The 11,726-nt window shown below is 40.2% G+C and overlaps 1 long non-coding RNA gene across 2 annotated transcripts; it reads left to right on the plus strand.

Moving 5' to 3' along the window:
• Positions 1-510: 510 nt before the first annotated feature.
• On the plus strand, positions 511-11,434 carry LOC123463946. 2 transcript variants are annotated; one of them, XR_006639286.1, is made up of 3 exons: positions 511-560; positions 8,012-8,170; positions 11,242-11,434. It is a non-coding gene; the product is annotated as an uncharacterized LOC123463946 (long non-coding RNA). The 2 variants fall into 2 exon arrangements; XR_006639285.1 differs by lacking the exon at positions 511-560 and adding an exon at positions 7,408-7,504.
• The last annotated feature ends 292 nt before the right edge of the window (positions 11,435-11,726 follow it).

The raw sequence follows: 11,726 nt of genomic DNA on the forward strand, positions 1-11,726 counted from the left end.
GTGCTTGATCTCTCTCACAATCCCCACTGCCCCAGTTCCCCCATTAATAACACCGCCCTAACTTTAAACACTCAAATTCAGCTGTCACTACTTTTAAGTGCTGTTATCCATTGCAAGTCTGTGAGACACCGAATGCGTCTTCCACATTCATTCATCATTTGTGAATTTGGCCCCGCCATTGGAATTTCTACCTTGTTGTTCAGGAAAGGTACAAATGCCAGAAACAATCAATCTATCCAGCAAATTAAGGTGCCTGACCATCACAGGAAAGAGCCAATCCCGCAGCAACTATCTGACAACCCCCACCTCCCCACGCACACACTTTTTCTTTTTCTTTTTTGTAAATAACAGCTGGTCTTTGGATCTAATGACTAGAACACGCAAGCACTAAAAGGGTTGGCTCCCACGGATTATAAAAAGATTCTTATACAAAGCTAGTTTAGCTGCAGAAAGAGCTTGAGGCAGCGGGGATGGGGGAGGGCGCTGGTGGTCCTGTTCTGTCAGCCCTGGGGACCAGGCAGCCCCGTCTTTCTCCTCTCAGAGCGGCTGCTGCACCCTCGGTAAGTACTCGGCTCCCCAGCGTCCAGCTCTGCGCCCTTGACATCTCCGTGGAGGCGCAAGGATGCGTTTCTTTGTGTTCCGGTGACACACAGCGCATCGTGCTCTTAAAGATTCCCTCCTGGTTTCTGCTAACAGCTTTCGCTCGCTTCCTGCAGTCTTGCCCATCACAGGGCTAAATAAACCGGCTTGATGTTGCTATGTCTCAGGAGTCCAACCAGAAAACATCCTGAAATCATACATTTAGGCAAACTGACAGCAAGGAGCTATAAGGAAAAAAAATAAACCTCAATAAATAGGAAGAAATTTTGAATACATAAATATTTTCTTGTAAAACTTAAAAAAAGGAGAAGAAACAAAAATATTTTGGGAAATTCTGAATATCCCCACAGTGGCACAATATGTCTTACATTATGTATTTTCCTTGGTATAACATTCTCATTTTAAAATCATAGCCACAGATCCAAGAAACAAATGCCTTCAATAGTTCTGTTTCAGGAAAGCATCACTATATACATTTAATTTTTTTCCTACTGAAAGTTATTGCAAACAGCATGAAAAGCATCAGTACAGGAAGCAGAATAAAGGTAATGGATAGTCTTAAAAAGCAGGGGGATAAAATTATTCAAGAACACTATGCTCAAATCACTAATGTTAATATTTAGGTAAATTGTTCCCTGTAGGCCAGAAAATAAGGAAGACACTTGCAGAGTAATATATAAAATAATGGTAGCAGGAGAAATAAAATTAAAGAAGCCAGTTATAGGGCTGCATCATTTCAGAAAGTTGTCAGAGAGGCTCTGCAGCAGCAAGGTTAAAGTTTGTAAATACTGTTTTGGAACTGAAATATCAGACTGCTTTTCACTTTCCAGGAAGGCACAGTGTTGTCAGCCTGTAGTATACAGATTAGTATTTCTGTTTTCTATGTTACTTTGGAGAAACTGTAGTTTTTGTTCTGTCACACACTCTCCCATATATGTACTCAGTCAACCTTACTTTTAGATTTTACTTATTTATTTGTTTTTGAGCTGGGCACACACATATGTATGTGTGTGCGCATGTGCACATGTTCACGTGTGTGTGTGTGTGTGTGTGTTTGTGTGTGTGTGTGGTTATGAGTGCACACTCTGTAGCACAGTGTGGAGGCCAGAGGACCTCGGGGTGCTGATCTTGACCTTTCACCTTGAGACATGGCCTCTTTTGTGAATGTCAGACTCGCTGGATAGTGCGCTGTGAGACTCTTCTGAGTCTACCTCCATGGCCGCAGGCAAGGTTGGGACCACAGACACATGTCCCATGGCTGCCAACTTTATGCGGCTTCTGGGATCTGAACTCTGGGTTGTTAGTCCCATGTAAGTTCTTTTAACTGTGGAGTCATCTTCTCACCCCCTTCCTTTTATATTTATATTTATAATTAAAGCGTATTTTAAGTTCCCAAATGCAGGCATTTATTTGGGGGTCATCACTGTTCAAATGTCTAATGCTGAATCCCTTCTTTCTTATTTTCTCTTAGACTTTGGATTTTCTAAATTTTAAACAACAAATTTCTTGTGTGTCCCACATCATAACTCCATTTTAACTGAGGCCTTCTTGTTGTGTTCAGTACCTAACAAGTTACAATATAGCCAAGGTGCTCATAGTTACATTAAAAAATGAGCTCGAGGCTAATCTGTACCTACTTGCCTGGAGGTGGTGAGGTTCAAACTCCAACTTAGGGAGCAGGAGTGATTTAGGGGTGGAGAATGGGGAGGCTGTTAGAAATAGGGTGGTGATATGTAAGCCACTAGGTACAGTGGGAATTTATCACTCCGCCAGAGAGATGCCTGGCAAAGAGAGGGGTAAAAGTCACTTTTCTTGCTTACTGTGTATAAGAATAAAAGTTATCATTTTGAAAAATCCCAGTGCAAATTCTGGAAGATGTTAAATCTGAAATGTCCTCTTTAGTTCCTCTGGGCAAAAGTGGGGCCATTTACTCACTATATGCATCAAACCACAGCAGAAGAAATGGGCAGCTGAGAGAAGGGACACGAGGAACCCAGGAAGAGCTGGCCATGATGCAAGCGTTGAGGGCTCAGCTGATCTCTGTGGCTGTGGACGTTGCAGTGCATCTGGTGACCACTCTTGCAATGCGCACAGAGCCCTCTGGAACTCATCAGATTCTCCATCGCTATTGCTGGGTCTTTTCTCTTATCCTAATTAAGGGCTTCCAATTCTTAATTGCCCGAATCTCTGCAGGGAAGTCTCAATACACAAATCACAGATTGATTTGTTTGTGGTGGGACAAAATTGCTGTTTTCCCCAAAGATTTAAATTCTCATCTAAATACCTATAAGAATCTATGATTGGGGTCATTCTTTATATAAAGTAGTGGCATATTACTGGAGGAAGAGCCTTAATGGCCCCAATCCATATTTAGACTCACCATAGGTACAGAATACCAAATTCTATAATCAGGCTCCAAGATTGGAATCAAGAGGGGAATGGAGATTAGAGGAAAGCCTTTAATTCCCTACATGATATTCTAATTTGGAGTAATAAATGAGGGCGAGTGTTCAATCTTTCTTTAAAATTGGGCCTAGTCCTCCCTGTTCCTTGCAGAGTACAGAGTAGGTGACTATCTGGGAAAATTGGTTATTCAAGGAGCACTTTTTAAGGCCTTCATGGTGAAAAAGTTATCTTCTTTTAATCCCAGAACCATGATTCTAACTGCCCAATCAACAATGTATTGTTGCCTGAATGCTAACATTCTAAATGTCAGTAGAACTGTTTGCATTATGGAGAGATAAGTTTTTCTGCTATTTTTCCAGCAGGGCTACAGAAAGTACACATTTGCATTTTCTATTACAATATGTTGTAAGGCATGAGGCTATTGTTTTAGATACTGGGCACCATTCTAGAAATGTAAGATTTGAGAATACTAATTCTTTTTTTTAAATATTTTTGTTCATTTTTATTTATTTATTTGAGAGTGACAGACACAGAGAGAAAGACAGATAGAGGGAGAGAGAGAGAGGGAATGGGCACACCAGGGCTTCCAGCCACTGCAAACGAACTCCAGACGCGTGTGCCCCCTTGTGCATCTGGCTAACGTGGGACCTGGGGAACCGAGCCTCGAACCGGGGTCCATAGGCTTCACAGGCGAGCGCTTAACCGCTAAGCCATCTCTCCAGCCCGAGAATACTAATTCTTTAGGAGAAAAATGTCTAAGTAGTGCAGTGGTCATTTGGATGTAAGTCATATAGCTGGTACATATTATTAATCAAAGTATTAAGAAGTTGTTAGCTGGGCATGATGGTGCATTCCTTTAATCCCCCCACTTGGGAGGCAAAAGTAGGTGGATCACTGTGAATTCAAGGCCAACTTAAGACTACATACATACTGAATTCCTAGTCAGCCTGGGCTAGAGTGAGACACTACCTTGAAAAACAAAAAAGAAACAGAAAAGAAAAAGAAAAAAGAAGTTGTATATCAGTTCCATTAGAGGTGATTTGGGTAGGGCATTATTTTCATACTCTACCACTTTGGACACAGCAGTAATTTTTAAAAAGTGGGGGAGGCTCTAACAAGCTCAGAATCCACATCTGATTTTTGCTACCTGTATGCTGACTTTAAGTCAGAACACTCCACAGTTTAGCAACAGTTGTGTTTGAATTGCCGATAACTGTCATATGGTTCAGTCATTCTAAGGATCTTTCATTCATTTTTCCTTCTTTGTCTTTTTTTTTCATGGTCAACTGACAAACATGTAACAACGTAGAGCCTCCCGCAAGGGGCCTTGCCTGGAAAACTCAGCTCCCTGGCTTCTGCTGCGGCTCTTCATCTAAAAATGCCGTGACTCAGGCTGCCTTTCCCCAGAGCTGGATTTCAGCTGCTTATTACTGCCATATGATCAAGATGCTGGATGTGCCAGGATCCCAGGGGACTTTTTCTGCCCTAGACATTCCCATCTAATCAGCATAAAGAAGTCCAGTGTAGTAAATGCCACTTTAATTATAACTTGCATCTACTGGATTAGAATCAAAATAAGCATACTTAAGATAAAAATTAGATCTCAAAAGCAAAATTAGTAATAGGACTGCTGGGACAGGAGTCCATTTTTATTTCATGATTAAGTGATTTTCTTTTCTAATTCTCATCTTAATGTTCTCATTTTCAGCAAAAAAACCCTAAATGATTATTCAAACTCACACATTTTTTGGTCATGCAATTCAGTTTCCGCTTCTGGGATGCCAGGTTTACTAGCTCTCTGTGAAGCACTGAGGAGAAGCTTGGGAAGGTCGTTAAGGGGCATGAATAGTGGCATTTTAGCCAGACTTGGTGTCAAAGTCTGGCTATGACATTGTTAGTGGTGTAAACTGTACATCAGGTTTACTTCTTGTATGCTTCGATATCCTTAGTCCCAGGACAACAAGAGATAGTACTTATTTTACAGGACAGTTTTAAAGATAAATCAGCTGTTGTATGTAATGCCTTTGGCTTATGTCCTGGCAATGCAGTAATCTCACCTAACAAATGTTATTTATTGAAATGAGCCAGAAGATGCCCACAAGATTCATGTGTAAATCTAGAATCTGGAAGCCAGGTTCCAACTCTAGCTCTGGCTTCTAAGAATTGTGAGATGGGGAGCAGGTGTCTTCCTCTCTGTGCTTTGTTGGTAAATGCAAAAGAGGGATAAAAATACTCATGTCACAGGTATCACTTCTGGGATGTCAGTTTGATTAATACAAGCTATTTAAAATGTTCAAACCATAAACCAGCAGGCTTCTTACTCATGGTGAGGTGCTCTGGCATTTGAGCAGGCAGTTATAAACATATTTCTCTGCTTTGTAGTTACTTGATAGATTCTGATACATTGAGGGGACAACCCATACAGCTAAAGCTAGGCTTGCAACAGAGTCTCAAACCACTGTGGTCTATGGCTGATAATGCAGGAGAACCAAATACCTCAGATATGCTAAAACTGAGACTTCTTTTTCTAGCTAGATAAAAATACTCTCTAGGAACCAGCTGTATTATAATAGGATACACAGAAGAGTGTGATGGTTAATTTTAGGTGACAATTTGACTAAGTTAAAGGTAAAACTATTTCTGGCTGCTTCTGTGAGGATGTATATTTGAGGGAGAGTCTTGGAGGATGCTTGAATCCATGAGGGTGAGACTGTGAGGGTACATCAGTGAGATACTTCTGTGACATCTTCTGTAAGAGCAAGTCTGTGAGGGTACATCTGTGAGACATTTCTCCGTGAGGTTGCTCCTATGAGAGTGTGTCTGTGACTTGCTTTTGTGAGAGTGCATTTGTGAGGCTGTTTTTAGGTAGCATCATCTAATCCACTGAATCCCTGAATAAGGAAAAGTAAGGGACAGGCAGAGGAAAGGCATATTTTATCTTTCATTTTAAGCTGCTCTGAGACAACAAAGCTCCTGGTTCTTAGGATTTCAGACACCAGGACTTATACTAGAACCTACCAGTACACAGGGCTTTTCCCGCATACAGAGCTACAGCCTAAAGTAGGTCTTTAGCTTATAGGTGCCATATTGTGGGGATTTTTAGTCTCTATTATACCTGAACCAATATATCTTTATATCTATCATCTACCTACACATATATCTTCATGTGTATGTATATATATGTATGCATCTATATTTGTCTATATCCTTAATTATCAGCTGTTGCTCTCTGTGAGGGATTCATGTTTCCCTATCTTACTGATGACAAGTTCAGTCAAATAATTTCATTTCCCCAAGTAAATGTGAAGAGTATGCTCTGACAAACATAATCTTAAGAGCCATTGATAATTTTTTACTCCCAAGAACTCCTTTCAAGTATTCTCTCTAAAGCTTCCTCAATGTGTGTGATGGGTATTGGACTTGACTGGCTCCTTCTTGATGGGACAGAAGAGATCAACAGAGTACATCCAGTATTTCACACAGAAACACATGCTTTTAATTTTGGTTTTCGGTCCACACAAACATACACACACAAATGCAAAAACACATAGGCATGCTCATATGCATACACATCCCTCATCTATATATTTTTTCTAGACTGTTGAATAATTCCCTGTCTTTTGTTATCTTCTGTGAAACAATTTAACTTCTTAATGCAGCTGGAAAATGTGGTGCAAATGATACTGTAGTAAATGAAAGAACTTCATCAACTTCTAATTAGAAATTGAATCACTATGTGAATAGCATAATAAAATAGCCTGTTTTAGTAATGTACAACTGAAATTGGTTCAGGGAAGACTTTATTACAAGGATAAGTGTAATAAGCTCTAATTAACTGCATTGGAAAACTATCTCCCTAAACTTCTGGACCAGCACTGTCCAATTTAACTTCTCAAAATGATGCAAGAATTCTAAATCGGTGCTGTTGTTCTAGTAGCACTAGCTACATATGGCTACGAGAGGTTTGAAATGTGGCTAGAGAAATGGAGGAGATGAACTTTAAATGTGAGATACTGGGTGTGGTGGTTTTATTTAGGTGTCCCCCATAAACTTACATGTTCTGTATGTTAGGTTCCCCAGCTGATGGCAATTGGAAATTAAAGCCTCCTAGAGGAAGTGCATTGTTGGGGGAGGACTTATGAGTATCATAGTCAGGTCCCCTTGCTTGTGTTTGGCATAATCTCCTATTGCTATTGTCCACCTTATGTTGGCCAGGGGGTGATGTCCACCCTCTGCTCATGCCAATGTTTTCCCCTGCCATCATGGAGCATCCCTTCCAGTCTGTAAGCCAAAATAAACCTTTTTTACCCCAAAAGCTGCTCATGGTCAGGTGATTTCTGCCAGCAATGTGAACCTGACTACAACAGAAATGTTGGTACCAAGGAGTGGGGTCATTTGCTTCTAGATACCTGACTATGGCTTTGGCACTTTGGAGCTGATTTTCAAGAGGAATGTGGAAGGACTTGAAACCTTGGCCTGAGAGATGCCTTGCAGTGCTGTAAGTATAGCTTGATGGGCTATTCTGATCAGAGTTGAAAGACCTGAGTGTGGTAAGAACTATGGACTATGGTTTGGTTTATGAGGGTGAGAAAGAGCTTTGCTTGGACTGGGCTAGAGGCAGTTTATGTGAGGCTTGCTGTTATACTTGTGTCCTGAGAACTTGTGCAGGATTGCAGTACCGAGAAATTGACTGGTGTGTACAGAGGCATATGGCCCAGAAAAAATGAAATCTTTGTGCCTAAACTGCTGCTCACTCATGTGAAATTGTTTGAGAGATTATAACCTTTGAGATTGGGCCAGCTGACCTGCACTGGGGCAACAGGAAGAATGTAGAGTCTTTTGAAGAGGCCTGAGTGCTCAAGAAATGTCCTGTTCTTTAAAGTCTGCTTTAGGCCCTCCTGCCTCCACCCAGATTAACAAATAGGCATCCTACCTGGTATTATGGAGTATAAGAAACGCAGGAAAGAGAGGGCCATTAAGTTTTCAATGTGGTCTTCTGTTTTAGAAATGGCCATGGGTAGTGTGAAGCAGGATTGCCTGCATGGAGACCTGATGGAGCCATGAGGATGCACCATGGATTGTGGTGGAGACCCAGTCGAGACACCAGGACCATGAGATGGCTGCTGAGGATAGCTGTGGGCCCCAGATGAAGTTTTCCAGGACTGTGAGTAGCCTAGATAGAGGGGTGGAATTGGGACTCCAAAGGCTTATTGCTGGTTAGAATTATTGGACTTGGAGACTTGTCACTGACTAGAGTTGTTGGACTTGGAGTTACAGAGTTTGATGTTTGCCCTGTTTAAATCTCATGTTGGTTGAATATTTATTTGCTATGCCTGATGCCATCTTTTGCAGCATGAATGTGTATTCTGTGCCATTATGGGTTTTTTGGAATGTTTTTGATACTATGGTTCAATTAAAAGACCTTGGATTCTGGAGACATTTGAACATCACTAGGATTGATAAAAAACCTATAGGGACTTAAAGTTGGACTGAATGCATTGCATATTACATCATGTATGATTATCAGTTTATGGGGACCATGGGTGGAATGTGATTTGATTCAGGTGTCTCCCATAAACTTAGGTGTTCTGAATGCTAGGTTCCCAGCTGATGTAGATTTGGGAATTAATGCCTCCTGGAGGCAGTGTGTAGTTGGGGTTGGGCTTACAAGTGTTATAGCCAGTGTTCCCTTGCCAGTGTTTGGCACACTCTCCTGTTGTTATTGTGTACTTTATATTGGCCAGGAAGTGATGTCCACCCTCTGCTCATGCCATCATTTTCCCCTGCCATTGTGGAGCATCCCTTTGAGTCTATAAGCCAAAATAAACCCTTTACCCCCAAAAAACTACTCTTGGTTAGGTGATTTTTGTCAGCAAAGTGAACCTGACTGCAACACTGGGGATGGGCTAGAGCTCATTTGGTAGAGGGCTTGCCGGTCATGCACAAGGCCTTGGATTCAGTCCCCAGCTCCATATAAATTGGGTATGATGGCCTATGCCTGTAAAACCAGCACTCAGGATGTAGAGGCAGGAGGATGAGAAATTCAAGGTTATCCTCAGATGTATAGTGAATTTGAGGCCATCCGTAGCTACATGAGACTGTCTCTAAACAAAATAAAATCAATACCTAAGAATGGTAAAGTTTTTGCCTAGCAAGTGTGACAACTTGATTTTGGAGTCCTAGCACCCATGTGACAGTCCACCTGTAATCCCAGTGCTCAGGAGACAGACAGAGAGATTCTTAGGGCAAGCTGGCTAGCTAGACTAGCCAAATTGGCAAGCTCTGGGTTCAAGTGAGAGACCCTGTCTCAATAAATGAGGTAGAATGGCTCAGGGAGCATCACAGCAGAGGAGTCAGAAAGGTTGTAAGGGCCTTCGGGTGGGTGGGAATAGCCTGAGGCACCATGTTTCCCCATCCTGGGAGAGGCTGACTGAGGCATCTTGGTCCCCACAATGAATACAAATAACTCCACTAAACACCCTTGGCAGAATTAGGATGGGGGAAGAGGGGATCTATGTGTACAGCCTTTTAAAAGTCAATACATTATTTGAAAATAAATAAATGAGGTGGGTGTGTTTGAGGAAGAGTCCCTACATCAGCCTCTGGCCTCCATGTGCTCCTGTGCAAGCGTGCCCCCCACATGTGTACTCACACACATGTGACTATGCAGACTCACACATATAACACAAACACGTGCATACAATTAAAAATTTTTAAATCAAATGAAATGTTTAAAGAATTTAAGCACATATGGCTAATAGCTGCTAAATTAAGCAGTGTATCTTGGACTCTTACATTGGAAGAGTATCTTTTCCTAATACCTGAATACAGTTTCTATTACTATAATTGACACAAAGTTGCTTACATGTATGTATACATGCACATATACATATACATGCATCAGAGTCTATCTACTATTTGTCTGTGCAAGTCTCTTTTTCTGCTCAGGCAATCACACCATTGGGGAGCCAAGAAAGCACTGGCTATTTTGTTTCAGACTCACATGGGTCTCAGTGGCGATACAGTCTAGCTTTATTCCCTATGTGTAAAAGAATTGTGCAACATCCTAAAATTATAAGTCAAAGGTATTTTTGATTTGGTGGTCTAGAGTCACTCATAAATTATCCTAACACCAATATTTTGTTAACAGATTTTTAATTTTTTTAGTTTCTCAATTTTATATTGTAAATTAGACTTCCAAATTCTTCACACCACATTCACACACCACACCACACCACACCACACACAGACACACACACACACACACACACACACAATCTCTGTCAATCTCACATGAGTTTTACCTAATATTAAAGATAATATAAGATTATTTATTTCTCAAAAGACAAATAGAATAGGAGTTAGAAAGAGTGGATTTATCAGAAATATGTTTTATACTTGTTGTGTCTTTAATTCCTAGGAGGAAAATGTAAAACTAGGCAGCTAAAGCATCAACTTTGATTGCTTAATGATGGTTAACATTTAGGAATTTGCTCTGGGGAAAATAAAGTGGAAACTGAAAGAGTGACACAGCTTTCTATTAGCGCCAGTTTCCACTATCAGCTTCCACATAAGGAGACAAGTAGAAGATGATGGGTAACCTGCCTGGATTTTGTGTGTTCTCTCAAACCCTCCTTCTGCCATTGATTTGGTAGATACATGATGCTGGTTTAACTGCATGTTTGCTTTTGTTTTTAAGCTATTAGTTTTTAAAGAAACTTTCAAGTTTTCTTATTTAATAAATATTTTTATGCTCTTTGAACACTAAATATCTACATGTACATATATACACACAGACATATATTTTTATATTCAAATAAAATAGCACTTTCTTCCAAGTTACAGTCACTTCTTAAAATATTGACTCCCCTTATTGCTGATAATGGACACCTTCTCCCCTTATCAAATTACATATTGTCAAATCCTTTTAAATCTTAAGCCCAGGAAAGGGTCTACTATCCTGTGAGATGAATATAACTGAACTTTAGAGCATATCAAAGTGTTAGAAATGAGAAAAATAAGACAGACACTTTCACATAATATTAATCATCAGAGCAGTCATTTACATTAATGCATTTAATCAAGTAACCCAAACATCATAATGCAAAACCTGAAGGAGAATTTACGCTTAAACAACATTCTACCCTATAAAATGCAAGGAAGGGGTAAGGGTGAAATTGGCAAAGATATTTTTACTTTACCCATGTAAACACCAGACTGTCTTTTTCTCCCTAGGCTTGCTTTTCATTCTTTTGCACAACAATTCTGATTCTCCAGCCTCCCCATGAAGAAGAGAAAAATTCCCTTGAAGCTGAACTAAATTCATCAGCAAACAAAATTACATTCATTTGATAAAATGCTAAATGGAAAAAGGCAGGTTTATTTTAAGCCGTCAACAGGCTGCTTTAGTTAACATGCACAGTGCAGAGACAGGAGTTCGGTTGCTAAGAAAATGGTTGGCATGTTTCCACGAGATCCATGTGATGTGAAATGCATCTGTTCCTTTTAATAGTGAAATGGAAGGAAAATAAAATAAACAGTGTAGGGCATATTTGGTGAGTCACAGTAGAATACAGGACCAAAATAACATGTTTTCTTCAGCTTGATTTATTACAACCTCAGTGTTATAACACTAGCTTTTTCTTAGAATTCAAAAATATTCACTTTAATAGTGATATTTTTGTTATAAATCAATACGTATTAATTGCAAAATGTAACAT

Source organism: Jaculus jaculus, chromosome 10, assembly GCF_020740685.1.
Source record: "Jaculus jaculus isolate mJacJac1 chromosome 10, mJacJac1.mat.Y.cur, whole genome shotgun sequence".
In the NCBI taxonomy this organism is placed as follows: Eukaryota; Metazoa; Chordata; class Mammalia; order Rodentia; family Dipodidae; genus Jaculus; species Jaculus jaculus.